This window comes from Lampetra fluviatilis, chromosome 69 (assembly GCF_964198595.1).
Source record: "Lampetra fluviatilis chromosome 69, kcLamFluv1.1, whole genome shotgun sequence".
Lineage (NCBI taxonomy): Eukaryota > Metazoa > Chordata > Hyperoartia > Petromyzontiformes > Petromyzontidae > Lampetra > Lampetra fluviatilis.
Window position 1 is genome coordinate 1,124,689 of NC_136343.1, and position 14,196 is coordinate 1,138,884.

Consider the following 14,196-nt stretch of genomic DNA (forward strand, 5'->3'; position numbering starts at 1 on the left):
AGCCCCCTTCACCCTCTGTAATAATTAACCTGGAAGGAGGGGGATTTCCCCGTCTTCGCCCGCTCCACCCCTTCCCTCGCGGTGGGTGTTACATTCTGTCTCACCCAAGCTTTTCAAGTTTTCCTGTTTTACTGTTTGGAAGTTAGAATAAAACTCATTTTACCTCTTATAGTATTACTTTGTATTTCTGATTCTGTAAGTGACTCGAGGTATGTTTGTAGTCGTGTTCACCGTATTTCCATCGTGGTTTGATTTATTTTATGGGGAGATGTTCTTTACCTGTGTGTGCAAATCTTGCTATCACGTGCTGCGGGAAGACAAAGGCGATTGGGAGGCTCTCTCTCTATGGAATACATTATTTTTTTTTGTCCTGTGTGGTTGGGCTATTTCGCCTCATCCCTCCTGGATGACCTTCGATCTAATACTTCATAATTATTAATTGGTTCATTTTTATCCAAGATTTCATTCTTTGGTTCATTTGGCCAAGCCGTGTAGATGGAAGGATAATAATAGTATTTAAGGTGAATAACTTTAGTATTACGATAATGAATGAGAAATAAGTATAACTAATGCAGATTTTAGCCTGGTTCTTAATTGGAGTGAGTGTGAGGATCTATGATGTTCATTTAATCTTTGTCGCTAAGTTTTGAACTTTTACCGTTGTTAGAAGAAACATGAAAAAAACGGTTAACCAAAAAAAACGTCTGTTTCGGCACCACTCGACCGGGGTGTGTGTGTTATTCTATTTATGTGCGGCTCCTTCGCGGGAGGGTGTCACATTCGTCTTTCCTTTGGTGGTTTTATTGCCACCACATGTTGCTGGGAGACAAAGGCGGCTGGGAGGATTTCTCTAGGGAATACATTTTATCTTGGTTGCCCGTGGTTGACCTACTTCGCCTTTAAATTTTTTTGGATGACCCTCAGTCCAATACTTCATCATTATTATTTGGTTTGTGATTTATCGTGGTTATTACCACATATTCCTAGGGTTTATTAACATTTGTGGTCTATCTGTATCCAGGGATTGTGCTGTTTTACTCGAGTTATATTTTGATGTCTTGAGGTTAGATGTAATTACGTTTTCACTTAAGCTTTCTTGACTGCTGGCATTCGTATTCCGTGGTTTTTGGTGAGGTCATGTAGATAATAAGATACGACAAGAGAATCTGTGAGGTGACTGGGAGTAAAATAAGGTAATAAACTACAAAACTTGTCAGTTCGCTTTTCGCCGCCCTGTTTGGTGGCGGGTCTTTGAAGTTGTGGTGAGTCCTCCCAGAATCTCGTTCGCAAACTTCGAACCCTCTATCCTTTGTACCGGGGTTTTTATTTTATTTTATGGTTCATCTCCGGCTCTTTGTTTCGAGTGTGACAAAGCAGCTGCTCGTGAGGGTGGTTGTTACAATTTTTGTTTGTGCCTCGTTTGATTATTAAAAAAAAATTGGCCGAATTATTCTTAATATGATTTTGGAAAAAGGCCCATATATACAACATCAACAACTTGTTTTATATTTATAGCACACCTTTTCTCAATGTGCTTGACATAGTAACATGGTTACATAATACAATGAAATGGATGGTAGGGGCGTGTTAAAGGCTGAGGAATGGGTGACAGCGATAGGGGATACTTAGAGATCATGAAAGGGTAGGGGGAGAGAAGAGTAAGAGTGTGACGGTGCGTAACCAACTCTAGCGTCACTACATTAACACCTCCACCATGGTGAACTATTTTGCAGGCCGGTCGGCTCCACAATGCGGAATAAGCAGCAACACCCATGGACCAGGATTTTAAGCGATGAAGCAATTTTACTTCTGTGCTTAGGCCAGGTTACAAACAGTAGGGTGAGATGTGTGTATGCCCACCAACATGGCCCCACAGCCCCAGAACACAATTCATCACAGACACACGGTTCTATCTAAACCCACTCACGCCTATGACTCTGCATAATTCCGACACACACACGCACAGCCTCTGTAGTGGTGGTCGTTATGCGTTTCACAATTTCACACACAGCACCAAAACCAACTCCACTGTCCACATGCACTTAAGACAGTCTGCAGACATCCTTGAATAACCGTACCACATATTCAATCCACTGGACTGGGAAACCAGCACCGCGGTTTTAGACATCAGTCCAAGAGGCCTACAGTAGGCTGGATCTTGAGTCCTGCCTTCTCCCTTCTGATCCTCACACCAGGCATTGGGGTCGTTGCTTACACCCCAGTGTGAGCTGCCTTGCGAGCTCAGCTCACTGCTGCTGGTGCTGCTGCTGTCCCCGCTGGTGCCACTGCCTCCTCCACTGTTGCTGCTGCTTCTTTTGCTGGTGTTGCTACCAACAGTGAACCCCCTTGTATACTGGAAGGTGCCAATGGGTTTTGGCTACCCGGCCCCTTAATGATGCTGTAAAGATGGCAATGATGGCTTGCTTATGTCAACCCTTGACCCTACAATTAATGAAATCATGCACATTCCGATCCAACAACAGTATATGTGTAGGGGTGTCAGGGGAAGGATTCCCACCAATAGGTGGGTTAGTGGGAGGGGTGATCAAGAAGATATAAGGAGGGAACGGGCGGGAAGAGGGGGCCTTTGGCGGGAACGAGATTGGGACGGCTGGGGACAGGTGTGAATGGAAGAAAAGGAATAAAGGACGAGACCCCTGCAATCTCGTGTCGGCTCCTCTTTACATTTGGTGGCAGCGGTGGGATCTTAATGGCTACAAAGAAGAATCCCCGCAGGAAAGAGCCGAGGGAAGAGGAAGCAGTGGCCGGGGATCCTTCCCATCCTGGGCAACAAGGGGGCCTGCTATCAGAAGCAGCAGAAGGGAACCCGGATCGCCTGGAGGACCCCATGGAGGACCGCATGGCCCGCGTGGAGAGGGCACCCCAGGAGCTACTGCAGAGGCTCCCTATGGGGGGCCTGCCAGCACCGGGACCCCCACCCCCACGCATACTACGGGAGGAGAGGCCACGGGACCCAGAGGCCGACCAGCCGGCCGGGCGGGAGCCGCAACCAACCTCGTCACGCCAGCCGCCGCCGCCGCTCCCGCCAAAACCCCCAGGGCTAAACACCCAACACGGAGAGCAGGTGGCCGGACGGCCGCGTCGGCTGGGGCCCGTCGACAAGTTCGTGGCTGAGGAAGAAGATTGGGAGGTGTTTGTCCGCCGATTCGAGGCTGCCTTCCACGCTCTCGAGTGGACAGACGAAGAGGCACTACGAGCGCTGCCATCCGTTCTGGGCAAAGAAGCACTCTCCTCTTACACCTCCCTTCCCTCGCACAGCAAGTCCACGCTACAGGCGGCCTACGAGGCGTTGGGGGAGATCTATTGCCCGGCGGAAGGAGCCTTTAAACGGTTCCAGGATCGCCAGCGAGGGGCTAAAGAATCCCCTTTAGCCTACAGGGGTGCGCTGCTCGTGTTGGCGAGGAGAGCTTTCCCTCGCCTGGCTGAAGAAGCGCTCGAGGACCTCGTGGTCGAGCACCTCATCACCTACGCTTGCCGCGCCGGCGTTGTAATGCCCGTGGTGACGCCGGGGGAACGCACCTCGCTGTGGGCTGCCCGGACCATCCAAGCCCACGAGCAGGTCATGGGCCGGGCGCCACCCGTGGGCCCGGTGGCTGGCGCGGCGGGGAGGAACAGCCGAGCCGTTGCCGCGGCGCTACTGGGTCCAGCGACACCAACCGCCGAACCTGCACCGTCGCCACAGGCTGCCTGTGGGGCAGCTGGGAACGGACCGCCGACGTCTGAGATGGAGCCATCGCTGCGGGAGGTGTATGCGGCGATCCGGGGACTGGCGGAGCAGAGGGACCAGCAGAGCGACCAGCCACCGCGTCGCTGGCAGCCGCCTCTACAACATCGCGCCGAGCCCCCCCGACGGAACGCCCCGTGGGTCTGCCACCGTTGTGGTCGAGAGGGGCATGTGGCGAGGGGGTGCCGCACGGAGCCGGAGGCCGCCAACGTCACCTGGAACCCGCCGGGGCCGAACGCCGACAGGATCCAGGCGAGTGACGCCGTCCCGCCCGGCCTCTCGGTCGGGCCGAGCAATTACAATTCCGACGCCGCGAACTTACTGGGAGTCTCCTCGGGGTGGGCGCCGGTGGTGTCGTTTCCCGGTCCCCACTGTCCTGGTCGGGGGAAGGGGATCGCGCCGGGGATAGCGCCGGGGCCTGTGGTCGCGTCGCGACCAGAAGTGGCATCGCGACCCGGAGTGGCGTCGCGAACGGACGTGACGTTGCATCCGGAAGTGACGTCGCGGCCGAAAGTGGTGTCGCGGATCGCGCCGGGAATTGTGCCGGGGCCGTGGATCGCGCCGGGAATTGCGCCGGGGCCGGGGACCGCGTCGGGGATCGTACCGAGGCCGGGGACCGCGCCGGGAGTCGCGCCGAGGCCGGGAGGGACGTCGCGGGCGGAGGTGACGTCGCGGGCGGAGGTGACGTCGCGGGCGGACGTGACGTCGCGGGCGGAGGTGACGTCGCGGGCGGAAGTGACGTCGCGGCCGGCAGTGACGTCGATGCCGGGCATGGCGTCGCGGGCGGGCGTGACGTCGCGGGCGGGGTTTCGCGGGCGGGCGTGACGTCGCGGGCGGGCGTGGTTTCGCGGGCGGGCGTGACGTCGCCGGCGGGCGTGACGTCGCCGGTTACCTGCGACGCCGGCGAGTTGCCAGGGGCAACGGCCCGGGGGCGGAGGCAGCCCACACGATTGACATTGCGCCTTGGAGCAGTTCCACGGCCCGCCTCGCCACCGCTTTGCGGCAGAGCGAGACGGAACCAGGGGAACCACGCCCCCGTGACAAAGGAAAGGGAGGGGAGAAGGGAGGGGCTCACGGGAAGGCCCACTCCCCAGTCCCCACCGCCCCCTACAAGGGGGGGGCCCCCCACACCACAAGGGGGGCCCATCCTACGTCACCAAGGGGGGGCAATTTGCACCACATAGAGAGCCCAGCCCGCAACCCAGGGGTAAGCCCACACTATGTAACAAGGGTGCGTTCACCCTGCTGCGACGCACTCCAAAGGGAGGAACCCCATCTTCGGTCCATTCACATCCATCCCCCATCATTTCATCATGCACCACAGGATAACGAGACGCCGCCTGGTCAGTGGCCGGACTCAGCCACACAATGGAGGAAGCTGGCAAGGCGGGTGGTAGCGGCCACGTCAGGAACCTCGGTCCTGGTCGGTGAAATCGCGGGAGTGTCGGCACGTATCTTGGTGGATACGGGGGCATCAGCCACGATCATCTCGAGCACCATGCACGAGATGCTGCCGGATAAAATCCGACCTTTAGTCCCCGTCAAGACAACGTTCATTGCAGCAAATGGAGGCAGCATGGGCTTCCTGGGCCAGGTTGAAGCCCCGATACAGATTGGGCAGCTTTCGGTAGCAGGACCCATCCTTGTCTCCGCAACGTTGCCCGTACCCTGCCTGTTGGGGACAGACTTTCTGAGGCGGATGCCAATGAAAATCGATCTGGCCAATGGGCGGGTGGAAGTCCAGGGAACGCATCTCCATTTCCTAAAGGCGGAGGGGGCCAGCCGGGGTGTACCCTACGTGCAGGCTCTGGTCAGTAAGTCTGTCTCCATTCCCCCGGCAGCCCAGATGCTGGTTCCGCTGCAATATCGGTCCCCCCTCGTGACAGCCCGACCAGACTCACCCATCCTGGTTTCTCCGGCGTCAGCTGCCATGGATCGCCATGCGCTGGTGGGAGCCGAAACTATTGTACAGAAGAACCAGCATCTGTTCATTCAGGTGCTGAACACCTCCGATAGAACAGCGACGGTGCAGGAGGGAACAGTTCTGGCCCACGTTAGTCCCTTGTCACTAGGAGCCCCAGGGACAGAGCCCGAGCTTGTAGGCAGCATCAGCCAGTCCGAGGACAGAGGGGCCGAATCGTGGATGGACCAGCTGGCGGGGCCTGAGCCGGGATTGCCGCCCGACCAGAAACAGCAGCTGCACTCGTTATTGCAGGAGTTCTCGGACGTGTTCAGCCGGGGACCGTTCGACCTAGGGCGCACAAATCTGTCGCAGCACCACATCAACACGGGAGATGCCGCACCCCTGCGCCAAAACACATATAGAATGAGCCCAATGGAAAAAGGGCACATTCAACAAGCGGTGCAGGAGATGCTGCGAGCCGACATAATTTCTCCATCCTCGAGTCCCTGGGGGGCACCGGTGGTCCTAGTCAAGAAGTCAGATGGGTCACTGAGATTATGTGTGGACTTCCGACGCCTCAATGCCGTCACGCTGGCCGACGCATATCCCCTACCACGTATCGACGACTCATTGGATGCACTGGCGGGAGCAACATTTTTCAGTACGCTGGATTTATTGTCCGGGTTCTGGCAGGTCCCACTAGACGCGGACTCCCAGCCTAAAACAGCGTTCCGGACACCACAGGGCCTGTTCGAGTTCAACTGCCTGCCTATGGGCCTCCAGACTGCGCCGGCAACGTTCCAACACATAATGGAGTTGGCCTTAGCAGGCCTCCAATGGGAAACGTGCCTCATCTACCTGGATGACGTCATTGTTTTCAGCCGATCATTCGAGGAACACATTGACCGATTACGTCAGGTATTCCTGCGGTTCCGGAACGCGAACTTGAACTCAAGCCGTCGAAGTGCCACCTTATGCAGTCGTCGGTACGCTACTTGGGCCACGTCGTTAGTGAGTCTGGAGTGGCTACAGACCCGGAAAAGATGGCCTGCGTGAGGGCCTGGGCTGTTCCCACAACGGTTCCGGAGGTACGCCGGTTTGTGGGTTTCGTTTCTTACTACCGCCGGTTTGTGCCCAACTTCGCAACCATTGCCAAGCCCTTGCACGTGTTGACGGCGAAGAACCAGAGGTTTTATTGGGGCTCTCTGGAGGAAGAGGCATTCCAGCAGCTGCGCTCACGTCTGACAGATGCACCACCATTGGCCTTTCCGGATTTTGGCCTCCCCTTTATCCTGGACAAGGACGCCAGCGATGTGGGCATCGGCAGTGTTTTGTCGCAAGTCCAGCAGGGTCGGGAGGTGGTTATCGCTTATGGTAGTCGCGTGCTTTCATCAGCGGAGCAGCGCTACTGCGTCACACGTAGGGAACTCCTGGCAGTCGTTCACTTCGTGCAGCAATTCCGACCCTACCTGTATGGTCGCAAATTTACGGTCCGCACTGACCATGCGGCCTTGCAGTATTCGCTCCGCATCGACCAGCCTTCGGGCCAGCTGGCCAGATGAATAGAGCGCCTACAGGAGTACAGGTACCAAGTAGTGCATCGCAAAGGGACCAGACATGCCAACGCAGACGCATTGTCCCGACTGGCACCCCAGGGCCCTTGTGCATGCACCACAGGCGGGGCACACTGCAAGGAGGCGAGGCCAGAGGGGACGGTCATCGCTCCCGTACGCACGGCGGAGGGCGCACAGGGTGAGGTCCAGCTGACCGACCACGACCTGGGGCTGACCTTGGACGATTGGAGATGGCTACAGCTGGAGGAAGCCCCACTGCGAACACTACGCGCCTCAGCAGAGGCAGGGGGGGAGGAATACATCGTATGGGAGGATCTCCTCATGCGATGGGACCCGACAGGGCGCCGGCGATGCCTGGTAGTTCCGGAGTTGCTGCGTCAACAATTGGTTATGGACGTACACGGCCGCCAGCTGCTGCACCTGGCGGGGCGGAAGACACTGTACACATTACAGGGTCGGTACTTTTGGCCAGGTATGACCGCTGACGTGCATCGATGGGTCGCTACCTGCGTCGAATGTGCGCGGCGAAAGCCGCCACCCCGGGTAAGCCGGGCGCCCCTACAGCCCATCACGGTGACCAGGGTCAACGAATTGGTTGCGTTGGACATCCTGGGACCACTGCCGGTCACGCCACGGGGAAATAAATACCTGTTGGTCGGAGTCGAGTACTGCACGAGGTGGCCAATGGCGTGGGCCCTCTCGGACCAAACGGCACAGACCATCGCCGATGCCTTCGTGGGAGGCTATGTCCTTGATAAGGGGGCACCGGAGCGGTTGCTCACGAATCAGGGCAGGAATTTCTCCTCACAGCTTTTGAAGGACGTCTGCTCTATCCTGGGCACTAAAAAGGTCCGAACATCTCCGTATCATCCCCAGACCGATGGGATGGTAGAGCGGCTTAACCGCACCATAGCGGCCATGCTGTCCCAAGTGGTGGACGAAAACCATTCCGACTGGGACCTCCACAATCCATCGGTCTTAGCGGCATACATGGTGGCCCCGCACGCGGCGACGGGGTTCTCGCCGTTTTTCCTGATGTACGGACGGGATCCCGTTCCGCCTATTGAGGTGCAGCTGACGGACATTCCCGCAAGAGCTGACGCATGGCCGAAGGCACTAAAGACCTCCCTCATTTATTTGAGAGAGGCCCGCCAAGCAGCCGAGGCCGCATCGGCCACGAGCCAAGAGAGTAATGTACGGATACGGGAGAGGACAGTGACAGCCAAGCCCTTTAAAGTCGGGGACCAGGCATGGCTACACTGTCCTCAGGTGCCGGTTGGCCTCTCACCAAAGCTGCACCGACCCTGGAAAGGGCCGGTCAAGGTCATTAAAGCACTCCGACCGCAGTGCGTCCAGGTCCAACTGGGTAAGCGACGATGGTTTGTACACCCCACCCGCCTTAAGCCATACATCTCTCCACCGTCATCTTCACCAACATCACCACCAACATCACTGCCAACATCATCATCATCCCTACCCAGGCCAAGGTCGCCGACCACCACGCGCCGACCTGCAGGGGGTTCGGTGCCCTGTGTTCCCTTGTCACCTACAGCACCCCATGTGAGGCCTGACGGAACGGCGGCACGAGCGGGAGCCGGAGAGGCAGCGGCGCCAGGCAAGGCGACACCGGCACCACCGAACCAGGGACCGCGACGAGAGGGCCTTCGAAGGAGGGGGCCGCCACGGTCATCTGCTGCCTGTGGATGTCCGGGCTGTTACGGGATGCTGGCTGGAGACCTGGGCAGGCCGCGCAATTGATTTTGTTGTGTTATATTGCATTGTATGGTTGTGGGGGGGTTAAGGGCTGTCGTCACTGTCAGTGGTGGGAGGCATGGGGAGACTTAAATGGTCCATGGGGGAGGCAGAACCGAGGACGGTTATTTTTTCTCCGGGGGGGGGGGGGGGGGTGATGTAGGGGTGTCAGGGGAAGGATTCCCACCAATAGGTGGGTTAGTGGGAGGGGTGATCAAGAAGATATAAGGAGGGAACGGGCGGGAAGAGGGGGCCTTTGGCGGGAACGAGATTGGGACGGCTGGGGACAGGTGTGAATGGAAGAAAAGGAATAAAGGACGAGACCCCTGCAATCTCGTGTCGGCTCCTCTTTACATATGTAATGAAAGGTTGATAGCACCCAGCACGAAGCACGGCTATTACAATTAGAATAACGATCAACCCGACTTCAAAGTAGTTAAATTACATTTAGAACAAGATAATGTGTGTACTTTAACGTGTTTAATTATCGTATTTGTGATCGTTAAGTACTGCACTGTATGGAAGCTGGTAAGATACATGTAGACTGCAATGCTATATCAATGCACAACAGTGCATATTGCGACAATGTATTCATCATGAATAGATTTAGCACTTTAATTTAAAGCATTTATATCAGCAATCAGAATTAGAACATTTAGCCAATTAACATAGCGATAACATTATGATATTTAATTCAAAATCAAGATCATGGATCTCACCTGCTCACTCAACTTCAGCATAACCAGGTTGCCTTCAGCACATAGGCACGGGTGGTATTGCTATTTATTACGCTTATAACCATGTAATTATTTTAACAATAGCAATAGTAATTATTATTGTTGGTCTCGCCCGAAGGAATAGGAAATCACAGCGGCTGCTTCGGCGCCATGACGAGCGGCGACGTAAGTTCGCCTTTCATTGGTCAGAGGCTCCCCAAGTACAGCAGCCGCTCTGATTGGACAAGACGTTTCCCCTCGTAGCTGGGCGCGACCATTCGTGATTTAAAATGGGGGGCGGGGCGGAATGTATTATTTTTTATGACAAAAATGTAGTAAAAAATACGAAGAGGGCCATTTAAAGAACCTGGATCGGTTCTTTAAATAGAATCTTGAATTGTCACGCGAGACGAATCTGTGTAGAACATTTGAGATCGTTAGACTTCGTAAAAGCGTCAAATATTTGAAATAACATAAACAAACAACAGGGCGTTCAATTAAAGTGTGTAAAAAATAAACCTGTCACGACCTCGGCGGCTAACCCCGACTGAGCAAAGTAAATTTCAATCGCACCAAAACATGTCCACCATTTCAAGTGGTACATACAATAACTTAAAATAAATCATATGAAAAGCAGTTTAACACGTAGACTTTCGCGACCAATATTATATACGAGGTATTTTGGAGTTAGATCGTGTTAATATAAATTAGTCGTTACGCCATTAATTACAACCAACATGTGTAGGCTGGTTGTGATGACCAGCGAATCGTCTAATTAACTGATGATTCGAGGTCTGGAGCAGAGAGGAGTGGGCACAATCCTCGGAGTGTTCGGAGGTGGTAGAGACCTGCTCTGACCGTAGCTGCGACCTGCGAGCGCACGGCCAAGCTTTGATCAAACAGCACACCGAGGTTGCGTCCTTTGGACACAGTGAGAGGGCGAGCTCTGCTAATCAGTAGAGGGTCGAAGTGGCCCTGCCACGCTCTCAGACTCTTCTCTGAGTCACTAATCATACACTCTGTCTTGCGCAGGTTTAACTGCAGCCAGTTTTGCTTCAGACAAGCATTCTGAAAGAACAGAGATAGCGGCGTCTGGATCTGACGTACATTGAAAACTAATTTCCTTGGAACTGATGTTTGTGTTTGGTTTGTTGTCCTCACCCCACACCTCCGATTTTTTACTAACAAATTACAATCGGATATTAATTGCTATGAATGTTTAAACACTAAATGCAAGTGTGGGCAATTCAGGAAACACAACAATAGTCCCTGATCACACGAAGACAGCACACAGTCTCTCAATAAAATGTACATTAATATTGAACTATTGATACATGGATATGGTTCAAAGTTCCAATCACATTTTAAAATGTGGCTGTAGCCAGCACAATTCTTCTGCTTCAGGACATTTATTGAAGGCAGATCTATTATGTTAAAGAAGGAAACAAGGTTTTTCCAAAACGTTGGTGCTGCAACGGTAAAATTGTTGTCACCTATTTCAATTCTCGTTGTTGGGATAGTTAACAGGCATTTATATGAACGTCTTAGGTTTCTTGGGTTTGACAGTGGGCTTCATGATTTAGCTAATTAAAGCACAGCTTTGTCAATAAGGGTTTTACGGATGAACAGGGCCCAATGTAGATTTCGACTTGCATCAAGTCACGTGAGATGGGATTTTAAGTCGAGGTCAAATTGGTGGGTCATGTATAGTACATCCAATACAAATCGAAGATTAGAATGACAAATGGGGTTTAGTCTGTTCAGTGTTACATTAGTAGCTGATCTATATGCAGCGTCACAGTAGCCACCCAACCTTGTGGAACAACATTTGCTATTTAAATATTTTTGGACGAGAAGTTACCAGGATGTACCTTTTGAGAACGGTTTGAGAGTTACCTCTGAAACCATTTTATTATACTGTCTGAAAATGTTAGTTGACTGCGTCGTGTGAGTAGCAGAGGTGGGACAAAGTCATTGTTATGCAAGTCCAAGTCGAGTCGCAAGTCATCAAATTCATGACTCGAGTCTGACTCGAGTCCAAGTCACATGACTCGAGTCCACATCTCAGAGGTGGGACAAAGTCATTGTTATGCAAGTCCAAGTCGAGTCGCAAGTCATCAAATTCATGACTCGAGTCTGACTCGAGTCCAAGTCACATGACTCGAGTCCACACCTCTGGTGAGTAGAATATCATGGTCAACAGTATGAAAAGATTTTGACGAGGCAATGAATAGTGCACATCAGTAGTGGCCTTTATGCAGGTCACTAAAGAAAAATAATATTTTCCATCCATCATAGCTGTGGTGGCACAGTAATTCTCATGGAAACCAGACACTATATTGCGCGGGAGATTGTGAGTTTCAGGTCGCCGTCTATTCGTGCTTTAAATATTTTTTTCGAATATTATTGTAATTGTGAAAGAATAACAATTGGTCTGTAAATATTCTTACAATGTCCGCCCTAACAAACCTGCCCACATCCAGTTCAGCAGTAACCGTGCAGGGTCCAACGATCACATTTGAAAGGTGATTGTAAATCTTTCCTTATCGCATGCAGTCACATATTCTTAATCTAGCATACAGCTGCTTATCTCTGAAGTACAATAAAACATTTCCCCACGTTCAAAAGATTGCACTTCATTGGTGCGGGGTAACCTATTTGTCCATAAAAATGCAACTGGCAGTTTCTAAAAACGTTCACATAACATCCGACTTTTTCACATAGCCACCAATGATTCAGTCCACCGCGAGTCGGATATGCGACGTTGGACTGTAAAAAAAAAGCTAATTTTGTCACAACTTTGCATCACTGTTCCAATCTTTAAGCACAGAGGTAATTACCTCAAATCCGTACCCATACCACACGACTATTGTGTAGCCTGAAGCGTGGCCAAATAACCCCCACGACCCGCACAGCGTGCGGCGGCCCTCATCCCGCAGTAGATTGACAAAAGGGCTATACATGGACGTATTGCATTGTAGTTAGAATACGGGATCAATAATTAATGCACGTATGTTGAACTTGTTTCACACCGTACGTAGCCAACTGTTCAAATCGATACGAACTGTGCTCTGTGAAAAATACAACTTGACATAAGTTAAGTACGTCTTACACCCGAGCAATCATTTGCGTACAACTTGGCAACTCGGGTGTATGCAACTGAATCGCTTCTACGTGGACGTCTCTGCAACATTTTGCTCACAGTGTAACGAGACTACTTTCAATCATCGATCTCCTTAGCGAATCATAGCAATGTATCGCATCATCACGTGCTGCACAGTTCCGAATTGTGATAAAGTTACAATCGAGATGCAGGTGGGGGGTTGTGGTAACCAGAAAAGGGGGCAGACATTGTAGTCACTGAGACTTGTGTTTTATTGTGCACAGATCTTGACAAAGCAGCTGCAGGTGACTAAGTCACACAATTTCGAGTGATTTGGTTGCACAACTCGTCTCTAAGATGTGGACTTGGATTAAGAAAATGTGAGACCATCCGTTTTGTAATTTTCCAAATTCTATCATTCAATCCGTGTCCATCATCATCAGCATTGTCCTTAGCACTGGAACATTTATTATCAGTAACACGTTACCTTGAGGATACAATACTGCGATAGAACCAGGAAACGCCGATTTGTAGTTAATTTAAGCGGTACAGCTGACGGTAATGTACCTGGACACATCTGTAACTTCTTCCTTACAGTAGATCTCCTGCGCAAAAAGGAGACAAACATAACCCACGATGCATCAATGCACTTAATAATAACGCTGGCATACGCTCACATACAGCATGATGGATAAGATAAGGAGTTTTGTCAACAGGGATATACTCCACATATTCAAGGGCCTCTCCATCGACATAGTTGGGGGATGTTTGGCTTATATAGCACCTTTATGAAGGTGTTTTACAGCAATTATAAAATCGTATACAGAATGATGAATGAAATGAAGAATTGGGTTATTGTAAAGTGGTGGTGTACTTTTGATGACAGTAAAAAAGAGGGATGGATAAGGAGGGGTTTTGATAGGTCTGTTCGTAGCTGGGGGTGACAGAAAGCTTGGGGGGCTGAAAAAATAATGAGGCCTCGTTGTATTGAGAAGACAACGGGGGTGGGTGATGGGCTGGAGGCAGCAGGGGGCCACCACAGTCGAGTCCACCGCACCGCCAAAGACGTCCACAACGTCTGTGCAGTGCAGCAGCGCAGTTCCGGAAGAGCCCACGACCAGCCCACGACGAGGTAGAAGGCACAGCCTCAGCCCATCTCGCTTGCCATGGACACGAATCTTCCCTGGCCGGCATACTGACACGGTGAAGACTCCCCATAGGGGCAGGAGCTCGACCTCCCATCCGGCCATGTGGGATGGCGAGGAATTTGCACGGCGCCGTGCGAATTCCTCGCCGGCAGGTGACCACCTGCAGCCGGGCCACCAAGAGGACGCATGGTGGGCGCGGGTGACAGGCAAGAGACGCGGGAGGGGAGCAGCGCTGATCGTAAAGAGCGGAGAGGA